The sequence below is a fragment of the Athene cunicularia genome (genome assembly GCF_003259725.1).
Source record: "Athene cunicularia isolate RWA chromosome 1 unlocalized genomic scaffold, athCun1 chr1_part1, whole genome shotgun sequence".
Lineage (NCBI taxonomy): Eukaryota > Metazoa > Chordata > Aves > Strigiformes > Strigidae > Athene > Athene cunicularia.
The window spans coordinates 19,697,766-19,714,169 of record NW_020799091.1 but is presented as its reverse complement, the minus strand read 5'-3'; the positions used below and the strand labels follow the sequence as shown (position 1 = coordinate 19,714,169).

The window sequence follows — 16,404 nt, the reverse complement described above, 5'->3', positions numbered from 1 at the left end:
GGGGGGGGGAAGATTTGTCCATGCAAGCGCCTGCTGCGCTTTCTGAGGAGTCGGCAGAGAGGTAAGGCAGATACATTCCCTACCGAGTTTCCTTTCCTTTCCTGCTCCTTCCCCCTTCCCTCCCCAAGTTACGAGCCCTGGCCAGCATCCTGCTCCTCTTGCACCCACAAGCCGCCGAGCGGGTCTGGGTGTCTGCCGTGTCCCGAGGGGGGCAGTGGCTGCGCTCCGGCGCCTTGCGGGGCAGCCTGGCCGGAGAAGAGGCTCCACGGGCGGGCACCCCTTCCCCCTCCGACCTCAACCTCGGCCGCTGCCACGGGGTTGTTCAGCTCTGGAGTCCCGTGTGGCTACGGCCTTCGGAAAACTGGGAAACATAATCCACGGTCGAGTGATGCTGTCCTCGGTTTGGGGTTATTTCGGGGTCATGAGCGCTTGTGGGTTTTGTTATTGCGTGAGACAGGTCTTGTGTTCTACATGAGGTCATTCCTGTTCATGTCTGATCTAGTAAAATTAGTTAAGATGGGTGAGGGAATGGTAGAAGTTGCTGAAGGGAATTCAGTGCTGTCTGGGACATGAGGAGATGTGCTGGGAGCTGCTCGTGTGTGGCCGGAGTTGTTCTGTGTGGCTGCTCCACCGCCCTTCTGTGCAGCTGCCCACCTCTCACTCCTTTTCCAGCGGAGGTCTCTCGCAATTCCTCCGCTCCGTCCTTATGTACCACAGCTAGTCTCGTTTGGGCTAGTCTGTTCACGGGATTTTGGAATTCATCGCACAAGCACATTTTTTTACAGTGAAAGTGAAGCCAGTGTGTAGCATTTTATGCTTCCTTTACACCCACAAAATCCCGAGTACTTAAAAAGCTGCTGCCTCCTCTACTCCTGTTACTGGCATCAGCAAACCCACTTTAACAGAGACGCACAGGGCCTCACGTATCAAGCCACAGAAAATCCATCTCTGCTCCTGCAGGAAAATAACAGCTGTGTGGAAAGATCAATAAACACGACCAGTTGCTCCAAGAGCCATAAAATGGAAAGACGCCACAAAATAAAACACGTGGAAGGGGACCCTGGCTCCAGACACTGCAGGAGAAGTCCTGGTAAACTCAGCAATTAATGGGGAGCCTCTGGCTTATTTTCTTTCAGTGGTTCCACACATAGAAATATTTGTTTTAGGAGACAAAATCGCAGGGGTAGGAAGAAATACTTGTCGATGCAAAAGAAAAGCTTGTTTACGCTTAATGCATTGGAAAAATTGTTCATGAATGGTTTATCTATGTGAAAATAAAACACTCACAGTGCTGCCAAGGCCAGAGAGACCTCAGGTGAGCTGCATATTTGCTGGCTCTCCCTGTGACCTTAAAGTGTCTGGGGCTGCTTTGCTTTTATTCACTTTAAACAAAAAATCTGTGAAAAACTATATAAAAACTGTTTCAGTGAAATTTTCTTCTTTCTGCTTCCTTTTCCATGTTACTATAGCTCTTTGCTCCTTTGTTTAATCTGCATATTTCCCTAAATTTTCCCTTAGTGCCTAGGAGACAGGAATCCCTTGGGGAAGGCCCAGCTCCCCCTTGCTGGCTCACTCCCACCTCCACCACCACCCGGAGGGAGGCCCCTCTGCCCTTTTTGCAGCTCTCTCCTCCCACCCCCTTCTGATGTGGTGGTCCTTCCCTATCGCTCTCACATCTCCCCCAGACTGGTCCACCCCTGCTCTCCTACCCACGACCCTCTGCTGCTTTCATGTGTGCTCACGCTCACCAGCCCTCCTCCTTGCTCTGCCACCCCTCAGGGTTGTCTCTCCTGAGTCTTCCCTGTGAGCACCCTGTCTGCAGGCTCCACAGCGATGTCATGTGAAGGAAAAATTGCTGCCTGGGGTTGTATCTTTGCGGCAGGGCAGGACATGCAGGATCCATGCAGAGCTCTGAGGACATTTCCTCCATGCAAGGAGCTGTGGAAGGGGCCATTGGTTCCCCTGCCTCTACACAGATTAAGGTAAGGAGGGTTGCTTTTTAACCCTTCCCTTTGATGTTTCCTCTTGAAGCTTTTTGACAGCTCCATGCCCAAGAACTCAGATCTTGAGGTGTAATTGATGAACAAATTAAGATTTCTCGATGGTTATAAAGCTAAAATAGAATAACTTGTGTTGTGTAGAGGTTTGTATACAAACAGTGGTAAAACTATGGCAGTAATTTATACCTCTTCAACTCAAGTAGGGATTTGCAAGGGGATTGGAGGGAGCGAGTGAGAGCCAACAGCTCCTCTTGGTACAGCGCACTCTCCATGCTGTGTGCCAGGGCCATCAGTCCCTCCTGCCATTTCATTGCCCAACAGAATGTCTGTGTTTAAGCCCCTAGTTCATCACATGGAAACCTGCAGTCCAGCAAAGAAGTCGACATAGTGCCCTGTGTCACTGCAACGGCACTAGTAGTAAAATGATCCTGGCTAACTTTCCTATACAGGCAAAGGCCAGTGGTCTGCTTTGCGTCTCACTTCTGGAGCCTTTTGCTCATATGGGATCTCATCCAAAGCCCACTGAATTCCCATTCATCTTGGTGTCTTCCACTCTGCCTCTTTGCAGCTAATCTTACAGGATCAGGCTCTTTGATTCTGCCTCAAATGAGTATTAAATTCTCCTAAGATAAACCTTAGTGCTAGGCAGTTTTTCATTGTTGGATTCACTTTGGAGCTGAGCCAATCTTGGATACATGCCTTCATGGTTAGATTCTTCCCCTTTTGCAATAAGAATGTCCCACATCACAACAGGGGTGTTGCAGTGCCAGGCCACAGGGCACCATATCAGTTTATGGGCTTGACTGAATCAAAAGCTCTTTTATGCCTGTGTACTGCAAACTGTCCTCTTACAAGGCGGACGAATGAACATTATCTGAGCCCCATGTGCTTTGACCTCCTAATGTCTCCTTCCAGCAGCACTTTGCACTGTACTCACACACGTGGTTTCCTAAGAGACTGGTCCAGCCCTGCTTGGCTTATAGCAGCATTTCTGTTCCCTGTTTGTACTAGATTTACCATGACACAGCCTAGAAGCAGAGGAAACACATGAAGTTGTTAAGAATTACTGCCACTGATGTCATTATGGATGAAGACTCTAGTTTTGTGTTTAATCAAACGTGGTTAGAAACACCATAGGAACGGTCACTTTCAGTTGCAAATTGCTTTTAATTTTCCTAAGGGATTAGAGAGACCGTGTCACTATTCAACAGGGATTTGCAGCTACTGCACAAGGCCTCCTACTCTGAACATGGATGTGACAGTTTGTGGATCTGTGGTGTAGCAGAAGTGAATTGAGTACACAAATAAATCTGTTAAATCCTCAAACTCCAAAACCACTGCTGCATTTGCGAATGATTTTGAAACCATTCAGGACCAGTTCTGTAAAACCCTATGGGTAGACCCCAAACTAGACTCAAGAGCCAAAATTCTCTCTCTGATTAAAAGAAACAAAAGCATTATTGATAAAAATCCATAACTTGACCTACAGGGACTGAATCTACCATTTATTTGCTCCTTTTTTTTTTTAAATGGGACTATCATGATCTTCATTTGACCACAGATAGAGAGCATTTGCTTTCCTTCCATCTGCCATCTCACAGGAACAAGAATGTGTCTCTGTAGCACATGTAACTAAAGGTGGCATTTTGGGACACTGACCAGTAGACCGGTGTTAGAACACAGACCGGTGATGGAGACATCCAGACCTAACTGGAAAGATCATAGAATCATAGAGTTATTTAGGTTGGAAAAGATCTTTACGATCATTAAGTCTGACTGTAGACGTAACACTGCCAAGTCCACCACTAAACCATGTCCCTACGTGCCACATCTACACATCTTTTAAATACCTCCAGGGATGGTGACTCAACCACTTCTCCAGACAGCCTGTTCCAATTCTTGACAACCTTTTCAGTAAAGATTTTCCTAATACCCAAACTAAACCTGCCCTGGTGCAGGCTATTTCTTCTCATCCTATCACTTGTTACTCAGGAAAAGAGACTGACACCCACCTTGCCACAGCCTCCTTTCAAGTAGTTTCCAGTAGAGAATGATAAGGTCTTCCCTCAGCCTCCTTTTCTCCAGGCTGAACAACTCCAGTTCCCTCAGCCGCTTCTCATGAGACTTGTGCTCTAGACCGTTCACCACCTTTCTTGCCCTTTGGACATGCTCCAGCACCCCAGTGTCTTTCTTGTAGTGAGGGGCCCAAAACCGAGCACAGGATTCGAGGTGCGGCCACACCAGTGCTGACTACAGGGGGACAATCCCCTCCCTAGACCTGCTGGCCACACTATTTGTGATGCAAGCCAGGATGCCATTGGCCTCATATTTAGCTGGCTGTTGACCAACACCCCCGGTCCTTTTCCACCAAGCACCTTTCTGACCACTCTTCCCCAAGTTTGTAGCATTGCATGGGATAGTTGTGACCCAAGTGCATGACCCGGCACTAAGCCTTGTTGAACCTCATACAAGTGGCCTTGGCTCATTGATCCAGCCAGTCCAGATCCCTCTGCAGAGCCTTCCCACCCTCAAGCAGATCAACATTCCCACAGAGGTTGGTGTCATCTGCAAACTGACTGAGGATGCACTCGACTGCCTCATCCAGATCACTGATAAAGATGTTAAACAGAACTGGCCGCAATACCAAGCCCTGGGGAACACCACTTGTGACCAGCTGCCAACTGGATTTAACTCCAGTAACCACAACTCCTGGGCCTGGCCATACAGACAGTTTTTAAACCCAGAAAAGAATATGTCATCCAAGCCATGAGCAGCCAGTTTTTCCAGGAGAATGCTGTGGTAGACATAAAACCATGGGTGCACCATGTGGTGTGGACAGTTGTCACACTCTGATCTAATTTCCTGGCTGGAGATACAGGAATCCTGGGAAGTTGTGGGTTCACCATGTGATTCTGCCCATGGCCAGGGATTTTGTCTGATGCACGTGATGGGCTGTGCTCCCTAAAACTTGGGACTTGCTGTGTGTCCATAATGCACCACATCCCATGTGAAGGATGTGCACATGCATGGCAGCAGCATGCCTGAGGGTCTTGTTGGCTTATTGCAGCCTCTGGTGGACTCAGTTGCCTGTCATCTAGAATTTCTTGACAAATGGTCTAATTCCTCCTTTTACAATCAGACTACATTTCTGGGGGGAAGAACATACTATTTGAGCAGGTAAGGCTCAAGGGAACTTAAAACTGAGTTAGTTATTCCTTGCCCTCCTCTTTCAGGCCCTTAGGTGAAGCAAACTGGTGGGCATTAAGTTCTCAAGACATAGTGCATCAGATAGATGCACTTCTTAGGGACAGCTGGAAATGAAGATTTCCTTGTAGACTTTGTAAATCCTTTCCAAAACCTTTTGCCTTTCAGTGGATTAGTACAATCAGCGAGAGAGCAATCAAACGTGCCAAAGTAGTGAGTGATTAACTGGTAACTTGTTGCCTCTCTTCCAATTTGCAGTATCATTTCTGATAGTGGCATTAAGTGCCATCTGTTCTCAGAGGAACCACAAATCTTGTTGGAGAATCTCATATTTAATTACAGGATTTTGTTTCTCATCTCATAAGAATACTAACGTTTTGTCCTATGAGTTTTGAAATTAACATCAATTTACTGTATCTGGTAGCAGTCCATGTTTCTTGTGCAGTTTTTGTCATCTAAATATAACTGTCCTTTAGATTTCAGCACACAAGGAACAGTGTGATTTGCCAGTCCTTGATGCCACTCTGCATATTCCATTTCCAGAGCCCTAGAAGGACATAAGCAGAACTAATTTCCAAGAGTTTATGAAGCAGCTATGATAAACCAAGTCTGTTATTCAGATAAAAATTTGGTGCCTCTTAATGAATTGGATGAATATCTTTTATATGGAATACTTAAAGGGAAGGGAATAAGGGGAAATTATTTATGCTTATTAAAACCATTTAATGTGACTCTATCAGAAATACTTATTTTTGTGTCTTTTAAAATTGTCATTGTATGCAAATGAGAATGCATTCTTTTTATCCATTCCCTGCTCAATTAGTGATTCCAAATTTTGGAATTTCTACTTTTTTTTTGAAAGAAAATAATAGCGACGCAATTGCAGATCAGCAGACAGGTGATTTAGAAGCTTTATATTTCATGAAACAGTGTTACTGGAGTCTATCCAAAGCAAAAATAAGCATAGAAGACATAAGTATTTGTGGGAAGAGGATGTTTAGGACATGGACACTATAATGCTTTTCCTGTCTGCTGTGATACAGAAGATTCCACACCTATATGTGTCCCAGCTGAGGGGAAAAGGTCAAGGGCTGTGAGATGGACTTGAATAAGGCCATAGAGGTTTTTAATTAGAGAATTTTAACAGGCTTCCCAAATAGATGAGAATTACAGCTATGGGTGAGCTCCTGTGGCAGTATAAGGCAGCAGAAGTTTTCCTCATATGCTTCATGGAGCATGGACAGCTTTTGAATGGCAGTTGTGTAATGAATTGATTTAGTGGGGGGTAGGCTGAAGACCTTTTTCTGCAACTTGCAAAAGCAACCCCATCTGCAAGGAGATTAGTGTGTACTTTGCAATGCTGGGCAGCAGATACAGTGCAAACCACAGATAGATGATTTTAATGATGAACACCAGGTAGATGTGCTGGGTAGGTAATAAGAATGTGGAAAGTATATTGGTTGTAAGTCTTCCTTGTATGAATTTACCAAAAGCAGAGTTTTTATAGCTCCTATGTGTTAAGCCCTATGTGTGTGAGAAGAGGTGTGACTATAGATATCGGGGCATTAAGAGTGCCCAGTTGAGTTGCTCTGTGCTGGGCAAGGCGGAGGCTGGAATGGCAGAAGTTTTTCTGGATTTTGGGGTGTATTTGTAAACCTTGCCCATGAACTCTGGGGAAAAAGACGGGTCAAACTGATTCTTTGGGCGCTCAGCTGAGCCTTACTGACCATCTGAAAAAGGATCCATGAGGAAAAAATAACCAACACTTTTGGCTTCCCTTGCAAAGAAAAAGCTAAAAAAAAAAAAAATTAAAAAAAAAAAAAATCAGAGGGAAACCTGTTAGCTTTGGGGATCTCACCTCAGATGAAAAATGCCAGGCTGAGAAGCTATAGCACAGAGGACTATTAAAAGTCTTTCTCCGGAGAAAAGCTATCTGGAGGTCATTAGTTAAATTAGACCCAGAATGCGAAGAGTTACTAATACAAAACAGATTAAACAAAGTATTTTTTCCTAGCCTTAGAGACACATTCATGTCAAAGTATTATTAAACAAAGAATCATTTTTTGCATGGCATTAAAGAAGTCACTAGAGAACTAGAGACTATTCCACCAGGGATCTGGAGACTATGCCACTCTCATAAGTATGCACGGAAATTTGCGTTTGGGAAGTAGAAAGTGAACTGAACAGTGAGAATGTACAAATTCACTCACATCACATGCTTGACATATTTGGTGTATTATGGCACTGATCTTGAAAGAAGTTGGTCCTTATGCACAGTCGCTTGCAAATCTGTGTTCTGATGGTCTCTATAGAAATTGATAAATCAGCAAAATTTCATCACAAATACATTTGCTTCATGTGTTTTGCCAAACTTATTTAGTATTACCTGCTTAATTTATGCTTTCTAACAGATCTGCATAGTTTTCCTAGTACAATTTGCTGAAGTAATTGAGTCTGAGGTTCAGATGAAGAGATAGGAGTACTTAGCACACAAGAACTGCAGGGAGAGGCTGGTATCTACAGTGCCAGCGTCTCATCTATCCTGGGTCCAGCCTGGAGAAAATTCAGTCCCTGCTAACACAGACAGATTTCTCCAAGCAGTTTGTTGGCTCTAAGTAGGAGGAGGTGAGAGAGATTAACACTCAGAGAGTATCACTTGTGTCTGAGATGTCTGTCTCTGTGTTGCATCTTTCCTCCATATGTGAGAGACAGAAAGTGTCTGACCTGCGGTTGTAATGGAGTCTGTGGGACCATTGCTGCCGTCTTCAAGGCAAGACTCTTTGATCTCATCCTGTATTTTTCATAGACAGACAGAATGTGATATTTGTCATTTCTGTGTTTTTTCTTTGTGTTATGTAAATGCTTCATCCTCCCTGAAAACATACTGAATTTGATTAATTATATTAAACACATTCAAGAGCAGTTTAACTGCTCTGTAACCTGGCTTTGCTTCTACACCGGGCTTACCTTCTGTATGCTCCTAAGCAACCAGCATTGCTTTTTGGAGGCCAACTTTCTCACTGCTGTGTGTACAGGTAGCATCAAGTAAGAGCTGATTTGGTGTGCAAGAACCTGTTATCTCATATAAAGCAAACTCATTCCTTTCATTCACCCAAACTATCTTATTGCACTAGGCCATTGAACTCTAGCTAGAAGTGACCTTGATTTGCCTCCTAGGAATCAGCTGTATCCTGTTAGATTTAATAAGTAATTCATCCTTTATCTTGGTCAGCTTTCTTGATTTGTTTTCCTGATGAAACTACGGGGTAGAAATGTTCATAAATTAATAATCTCAGTGGTTTCTATTTTACTCATATTCTATGGCTGTAGATCAAACTTCCCAGCACCGCTTACATATTCTGAAGTTCATCTCATTCATATGTCCTCCATTTTCTATGATGAGAAAATAAAGAAGGCTTTTATGCACATGGGGCAGTAGAAAATGAATCTTGTAATATTCAAAGTTCAGATGTTCAACAGCTCACCCAACTACCCACTTAAGGAGGACAGATACACTGCAGCAGCTGCTGAGCTTAACCCACATATTTTGTCCAATACAATCAAACTGGAAGAGTTTGGCTATTTATGATACTACAAAATTAATGTTTGAAAGTTGGCTTTTATAGATTACTGGGTTTCTGCAAAGTCTTGTCATATGACTTCAAATTCACTCAAAGCTGAAACAATTTTCTTTTTGTCTTCATCACTTATCTTTGCTTATGACAAGGGTCAGCATTTTTTCGTACAATGATTTGGAACTGTTTGAAGTAAGCTATTGCCTTGTTCCAGTGTGTTAATCAGGACCTTGTAATTAAAAGTAACCTCCCAACAATGAACCAAGGACTCTGGCTCCTTGGCATGCTGGGTGATTTGCTGCTGTGTTGTTAAAACATTTTTGTGTTACTGATGAAACAGCTTAGCTATCCAGGAAGAAAATAGCCAAGTTGGCTAAATACCTCACTGTTACACACTTGTGTAACATATTAGGGAAAAGGTTAACACATAACATGATACTTCCTGGTGCACTGGCCACTGAGAGGAATGACAGTTTTGGGGAACTGGTGGCATTCATCAGTAGGGCTCTGACTTTCCAGCTTGAAAAAAATTGAGTGAGTTGATATATTCCTTAAAATCTGAATGACAGCATAAAATATGAGTCGCATGTGGAGGAGCTAGAAAAAAAAAATCAAGAACATCACGCTTTTAAGGAATGAATTATTTATTTATGATTTTTGTATTACAGTCATTGAGATTGTTAAAAACCAGAAATCCCCTCCTAATGGTACAAGAAGCAATCATGATCATCATATAATATTTGGGCAATAGTCCAGAAACCTAACTTGCATATCTGCCTATATTTGCCTCTTGCCAAATGTGCTCCCCTTTCTCATTCTCTCCTGGAAATCCAACCTTCCTGTTTGTTACTTCACCTCTTTCAACACACATGTCTGCAAGGCAGGAGGCACCCAGCTCTCAGCACCCTCCAACAGGATCAGGTTTTTCAAAGAGACACAGCATCACCTGGGCAGGAGATTAAAATCAAACCAAAGGGAATACATTTCATCCAGGGCACCAATTAATTATGGGAATTCACTGAAATACGAGGATGTGGAAGCCAGACAATTAGTGAAAATAGAAAAGAAGCAGGAAAATTCATGGAAGAGTGCTCCACCAGAACTAGAAAATAGTATATTCTGCATGCAATCTCTGATTTAGGAAGACTAAACTTTAGATTGCCAGAAGATGGGAAAGTAAAATAGAGGGAATTTTTTTCTGTATTTCTTGTTTCTTGTTCCTCCTTAAGCCACAGAGACAAAAGAGTTGGTTAGATGGCTTTTTGGTTCAATCTAACGCATCAGATCCTACCTAACAACTTTCTCTTTAGGATGAGATTCAGAAATCTGGTTTACAATCTTGTCCTGGATCTTTCACTGTTTATTTACAGTATATCTGGTTTTATTTTACATATTGACATCTTATCTGGTATCTTTTAAATTAGATATATTTCTTGTATTTTCATCAGCTGCACTTCAGTGTCAGTGTTAGAAACTCCCTTACCAGTGATAGTACTGAAGAGATAATGTCCTTGATGAAGGTTTTACAGTCTTTCTTATGAAATAGGCTATTACTGAAAAATAAACAGGTTTTGCTTTTTTTTTGGATGTAATCTGTTATATGTTTTCTGCATGACTGTGTGAGAAAGAGAAAGAGGGACAAAGAAAATTGTAGGAACTTTTTCATTTGGTTGAAAAGAATTCAGACTTTCAGAGCAAAGGACAGTGGTGTTTTTTCTGTACTGTCAATAGCTGTATCAAAGCAGTATCACTCCAAGGTCCTACAGAGAATATTACTACATCAATTTCCCTTAGCAGGAGCGAGGTACTCAGCTCTTGGGCTGAGGAATTAATCTTCTCAAAGGCTTTAAAATATAAAATAAACCAGGATCACTTAAAACTTGTTTTCATGTGGTGGTTGCTAATCTGCTCGCCTCTGCATCTAGTGTCCAGGACTAATTGCCTTGTATGACCTGGTGATGAATTGGTCTTATGAATGGTGCTCTGCCTGGATTACTTTGCAATTGCTAACCTAAATATTTGCAGGGAGAATTGCCCTGCTTACAGGCCCTGCTTTGTACTATGTGGAGTTGTTAAGATTGAGATGCCTTGCCTTAATGCAACAGATACAGCAGCATGCAGGCATGCCTACTTTTTCTTCTTTTCAATTTGTTTCTTTGTTGTTTTTCTGTGTTCTGATTATAGCAAAGGATTTGGTATGAACTGTTGATATGTTATGCCATTTTTCTGTATTTTCAGTTGAATTTCAAACTAACGAAAAGTAGTGAATTAACATCCCTGAAAGCCAACTCTTTTATTTACAGAACATATACAGCATGGGAAACACGTGTTGTTTTATTAACATGCTGGAACTCAAGATTACCAGTATGAACATATTACTCCTAGCAGTGTGTTATTGTCCAAGCCTTCCAAAGCCTTCTTTGCTTTGTTTGAGACTGCTGGCAGTGGCTGTAAAATATAGTAGTAGTTTCCAGAGAGGGAATGGTCCTTTGAAAATCTAACAGATTTCCAACTAGGAGCAATCAACGGCAGAAATTCTGCAGCCACCATGAATTTTACCAGATGCTAAACCATCACGATTGAAATCCTGCTTATCGTGAGGAACTTACAACACAGCAGGACACAAGCAGTCCGGGTTTCTGGAGTGCATTGAGAATAACTTCCTAACACTGGTGACTGAGAAGCCAGTGAGGAAAGGCACTCTGCTGGACCTCCTTATACTTACAAACAGGAAAGATCTGATTAAGGATGTGAAGGCTGGGAGCAGCTTTGGCTGCAGTGACCAGTAGTGAGAGAGTACAAGATCCTGAGAGCAGGAAACAGGGAAAATAGCAGTATCACACTCCTGGGCTTCAAGAGAGCAGACTTTGGCCTCTTTAGGAATCTACTTGGAAGAATCCCATGGGAGAACATGCTGAAGACAGCTGCTTGACTTTTGAGAATCACCTCTTCCTCCAAGCTCAAGAATGGTCCAGTCCAACAAGCAGGCAATCAAGCAAAGATTGCGGGAGGCCTGCATTGATGAACAGGGAGCTCCTGACAGAAGTCAAACATCACATGGAAGCACACAAGAGAGTATTGGGTTTACATGGCAGGGTTTTGGCAGCGAAGGACTGCAGGGTAGCCTCTGAAGAGAGGCTGGGTCTGCCCCACATGAGACACAGATGACACAGCTGTGAGCCCATCAGGAAAGCTGGTGGTACTGCTGGGAAAATATATTTAAGGAAGGGGCAAAACACTGCACAGAGAGTGAACAGTAAGGAAAAAAGCGTGAGAAACAGCCTCATGAGCACCAAGGTCAGAGAAGAAAGAGAGGGAGGCAGTGCTCCAGGTGCCAGAGCAGATATTCCCCTGCAACCCATGGAAAGATCATGGTGTGGCTGGTATCCACACTGCAGGCCATTAAGAGGACCACCCTGGAGCAAGTGGATATTTCCTGAAGGAACCACAGCCCTCTGAGAGCCCACACAGGAGCAGTTTTTCCTAACAGGAACTGTGGCCCATGGAGGAACCATGCTGGAGCAGGTTGATCCTGCAGAACTGAAGCCCAAGGAGAGGTCCTATGCTGGAAGAGTTTTCGAAGGACTGCAGCCCAGAAAGGACCCATGTTGCAGCAGGGGAAAAGGGTAAGGAGGAAGGAGCAGCAGAGATGAATTGTAGTGGACTCACCATAACTGACCACAATCCCCCATTCACCTGCATCATTTTGGCAGGGTGGTGTAGAAGAGTGGGGAGTGAAGGAATGAAGCTGAGCCTGGAAAAAAGGGGAGGGATTAGGGGGGAAGGTGTTTAATTTGTCTTTGTTTCTCACTATCCAAACCTATTTTAACTGGAATAAATTGAATTAATTTTCTCCAAGTGGAGTCTATTTTGTCCATGACAATAATTAGTAAGTGATCTCTCATGATTGACCTAGGAGCTTTGCAATCTTATTTTCTCTCTCTGTCCTGTTAAGGAGAGGTAGTGAGAAAGTAGCTGGGTGGGCATCTGGCAGCCAGTCAAGGTTAACCTACCACCAAGAGGTAGAAGCAGGGGCAGGTGACCTGGGAGGAATGCGGAGATGCTGTCCAGGTATGCAGGGATGGGGTTAGGAAAGGCAAAGCCCACTGAGAAATGAATCTGGTGAGGGACATAAAGGACAACAAAGGAGACTTCAACAAGTGTCCCTTAGGGCTTGGTTTGGGAGCTACTCCTGTTTAACATCTTTATTGATGATCTAGACGAGGGGATCGAGTGCACCCTCAGTCAGTTTGCAGATGACACCCAGTTGGGGGGGAGTGTTGATCTGCTCGAGGGTAGGGAGGCTCTGCAGAGAGACCTGGACAGGCTGGAGCCATGGGCTGAGGCCAACTGGAGGAGTTTCTATAAGGCCAAATGCCGGGGGCTGCCCTTGGGCCACAACAACCCCCAGCAGCGCTACAGGCTTGGGGAGGAGTGGCTGGAGAGCTGCCAGTCAGAGAGGGACCTGGGGGGGTTGACTGACAGCCGGCTGAACAGGAGCCAGCAGTGTGCCCAGGGGGCCAAGAAGGCCAATGGCATCCTGGCTTGTGTCAGCAATAGCGTGGCCAGCAGGGACAGGGAAGGGATCTGACCCCTGTACTCGGCACTGGTGAGGCCGCCCCTCGATTCCTGTGTTCAGTTTTGGGCCCCTCACTACAAAAAGGACATTGAATGACTCGAGCGTGTCCAGAGAAGGGCAACGGAGCTGGTGCAGGGTCTGGAGCACAGGTCGTACGGGGAGCGGCTGAGGGAACTGGGGGTGTTTAGTCTGGAGAAGAGGAGGCTGAGGGGAGACCTCATCGCCCTCTACAGCTCCCTGAAAGGAGGGTGCAGAGAGCTGGGGATGAGTCTCTTTAACCAAGTAATAAGTAATAGGACAAGAGGGAATGGCCTCAAGTTGCGCCAGGGAAGGTTTAGACTGGATATTAGGAAGTATTTCATTACAGAATGGGTTGTCAGGCGTTGGAATGGGCTGCCCAGGGAGGTGGTGGAGTCCCCATCCCTGGAGGTGTTTAAGAGTCAGGTAGACATAGCGCTGAGGGATCTGGTGCAGTTGGGAACTGTCAGTGTTAGGTTAATGGTTGGACTGGATGACCTTCAAGGTCTTTTCCAACCTAGGTGATTCTGTGATTCTGTGAAGTGTATCAGCAGTAAAAGGAAGACTAGGAAAAGGTGGGCTTACGGCTGATGTGACAGGGGGCCTGGAGACAGAAGACATGGTGAAGACTGAGATACTCAGCGCTTTCTTCACCTCGGTCTTTACTGGTAATACCAATCTTGAGCAATCTCAGGCCCTGAGTAGAAACACATGGAGAAAGGAAGACTTATCCTCAGTAACGATCAGGTCAGGGAACATTTAAATAAAGCTGAATGCACAAGTCCATGGGACTTGGTGGGATAGGGCTGAGGGAGCTGGCTGATATCATTGCAAGGCCAGTCATGATGATCTCTGAAAGGCTGTGGTGACTGGGGGAGGTTTCTGAAAACTGGAAGAGAGTAAATATCACTCCTGTCTTCAAGAAGGGCAACAAGGCGGATCTGGGGAAGTACAGGCTAATCAGCCTCAGGTCAGTCCCCAAGAAGGAGGTGGATCTTCCTGGAAGCCATTTCCAAACATATGAAGGACAAGAAAGCCACTGGGAAAATTCAGCATGGATTTATGAAGGGGAAATTATGCCTGATCAACTTGATAGCCTTCTACAACAAAACGACCAGCTCAGTGGACGAGGGGAGAGCAGTGGATTTTAGCAAGAGTTTTGACACCATCTCTGATGACATGCTTACAGACAAACTGATGACGTATAGACTAGCTAAGTAGCTAGTCAGGTGGATTTAAAACTGGCTGAACTGCTGGGTTCTAAAGCCTGTGATCAATGGCATGAAGTCCATCTGGAAGCCAGTCACTGGTGGTGTACCTCAGACTTCAGCACTGGGGCCAATACTGTTTAATATCTTCATTAATGACTTGGACGATGGGACAGAGTACACCCTCAGCAAGTTTGCAGGGGATACAAAACTCAGAGGAGTACCTGATAACACCAACTGGGCATCTGATATATGATGAGAGGCTGAGAGAGCTGGGACTGCTCATCCTGGAGAAGAGAATGCTCAGGGGATCTTATTAATGTGTAACTTGATGGGAGTGAAGGGGTAAAGAAGATAAAGAGGATGGAGCCAGACTCTTCTCAGTGGTATCCAGTAAAAGGACAAGAGGCAATGGGCGCAAACTGAAATACAGGAAATTTAATTTAAGCAGAAGAAATGTTTTTTATGGTGAGAGTGGTCAGGCTGCCCAGAGAGCTTGTGGAGTCTCCATCCTTAGGAGAGTCCAAAAATCTGTATTTAAAACCTTACAGATCATGGCTCTGAGCTCTAGTGGAGCCTGCTTTGAGCAGGGGGGTTAGACTAGATGGTCTCCAGAGGTTCCTTCCAACTTCAACCCTTCTGCAAAGGGGGTTGGACTGGATGATCTCCAGAGATGCCTTCCAACCTCAACACAGTCTGCTGTTCTGTGAGGTACTCACATCTAACATATAACTCTGCTAGACTCCACTCAATTGGACATTTGTTCAGTCTCTGTGCGTAGATCTCAGTAAGCCAGATATGTATAATTCTCTTGATAGTGATTTGAAATCTCTTTGTCACAATTTCAGACAGTGAAAATAGTTTTAGGACAAGGAAGTTATTTTTCATTGAGACGTACTTGCCCTGTTTCTGCTTTGACTTGTGTAGGTAACATAAGCCCCTAAATCCCATCGATTTTGGAAAAATATGCTTTTGTAGTTTATAGTATAAACCTACATACAACAGGATAGAATGAAGTAGTACAGTGCAGTATTAGACTTCTAAAAATGAGATCATTAGGCCTGGATAGTTCTGATTTCCTGGTAATTTTGAACCAGGTTATTCTGACTGGTTGACTACTGGCCTTCTGTAGGTTCCTCTTGCTGTTTTGGCTGCCTCTGTCCTAATCAACACTTGAGATTTGCATAAAATAAATTTTTTATACAAATTTGCTCTATTGCGTGTTCTTTGTTGTGGAGATTATTCTCCATAATATTCTTCACCAAAACTTGAACACTGCTTTTGTATTTTGACTAGTTAACATTTTGGATGTTGGCATCTCAAATCATCAAGTCAAAATCTGGCATGCTCAAAATATAAAGGAAATTTCAGAAAAAAAAAAAAAGTTATAACAGGCTTCATACACATGAAAAGTTTATAAAGCACTTGGAGATTCTGAGACTGCAGGTACAGCTGAGGTACAAATACAGTGATCTGTTGTCCTCTAAGCAGGAACCTCAGCAAGATATTTCAGTTACTGAGTTGCCAAAACTGGACTGGACTTTGCTGCTAGTCTTACTAGAAAGTTAAGTGTCACAGAGCTCTCTAAACTTTGATCAGTCTACAACATCATTTGATAGCCTAAACATAATCGAGGTTTCATGGGCAAGAATACCAGAAACTGCTGGAAATGGCATTTGTGACATTGGTGTCTCTGTTGTTCGTTATTTTTATTTTTCCTGTGTGATCTGAATCTCAATCTTTCTCTTTGCACTTGCAAAGTGCCTGGAGATTGACTTGTGCCATATATTTTATTTATTTGCATTTCAGTTTCTCCTAAA

General features: G+C 43.9%; 1 protein-coding gene and 1 long non-coding RNA gene across 4 annotated transcripts in view; one reads left to right on the top strand and one right to left on the bottom strand.

Annotated features, from left to right (window-relative positions):
* The window catches only part of SPATA13 (spermatogenesis associated 13), a 159,309-nt gene that overhangs the window by 80,120 nt on the left and 62,785 nt on the right, over nucleotides 1-16,404 (top strand). The window lies entirely within an intron of this gene.
* LOC113478151 lies at nucleotides 3,805-15,873 on the bottom strand. The gene is made up of 3 exons (XR_003398011.1): nucleotides 15,861-15,873; nucleotides 7,450-7,453; nucleotides 3,805-3,907 (listed from the first exon to the last, which is right to left on the bottom strand). It is a non-coding gene; the product is annotated as an uncharacterized LOC113478151 (long non-coding RNA).